The sequence below is a fragment of the Gekko japonicus genome, unplaced genomic scaffold (assembly GCF_001447785.1).
Source record: "Gekko japonicus isolate JY-2015 unplaced genomic scaffold, Gekko_japonicus_V1.1 scaffold3331, whole genome shotgun sequence".
Classification (NCBI taxonomy): Eukaryota; Metazoa; Chordata; class Lepidosauria; order Squamata; family Gekkonidae; genus Gekko; species Gekko japonicus.
The window spans coordinates 114,003-114,604 of NW_015162057.1; the positions used below are offsets into that span (position 1 = coordinate 114,003).

General features: G+C 52.2%; 1 protein-coding gene across 1 annotated transcript in view; it reads left to right on the forward strand.

The window, feature by feature from the left end:
- LOC107105609 (kalirin-like) overlaps positions 1-602 on the forward strand; it is a gene marked incomplete at its 5' end in the record, with an annotated part of 93,689 nt that overhangs the window by 60,338 nt on the left and 32,749 nt on the right. The gene's annotated exons all lie outside the window — the stretch shown is intronic.

A 602-nucleotide genomic window follows, 5' to 3' on the forward strand; every position in this document is an offset into this window, starting at 1 on the left:
GCAGCTCTGCCCTCACAGAGGAGGGAGAACTTGTACCTGAAGGCGACCGGGGGGGGAGTTCTGTAACTTACCTTGCTGCTTCTTGGTCCTCTTGGCCCAACTGAGGGCTGCTGGGAGCAGGGGGCGGGGCTTGTTGCATGTGCCCGCCCCCTGGGCTTCTTGCTGCCGGAGCTCCGCTCCGGTGCGCTCCCGCAGGAAATGACCCCTGATCATATCCAGTGATACATCTGAGAGCAGTTACTTTTCAATGGGCCATGCATGTTCTCCTTAGGGTAAGGAAAACATCCACTGACCAGCAGCCTGAGGTTATAGACTATGTCTAACCTGCAAGGCAACAATAGTAAAAAGAAATGGAGTATCAGAGGAAAGCTTTATATGTTCCCTAGATGCTACTCATAGCGTGCTGGTGTGACCAGCCAAGTTATTTGGGAGAGTATACTGCTGTTGGGGACACTCTGAAGGCTAGGGGTCATTTCGTTGAAAAAGAGCTAGGGGAGCTCATTAGCATAACTCATTAGCATATGCCACACCCCCTGACATCACCGGAAGTGTGTCATAAGGCCACACCTCCTGACATCACCGGAAATGTGTCATAAGCCACA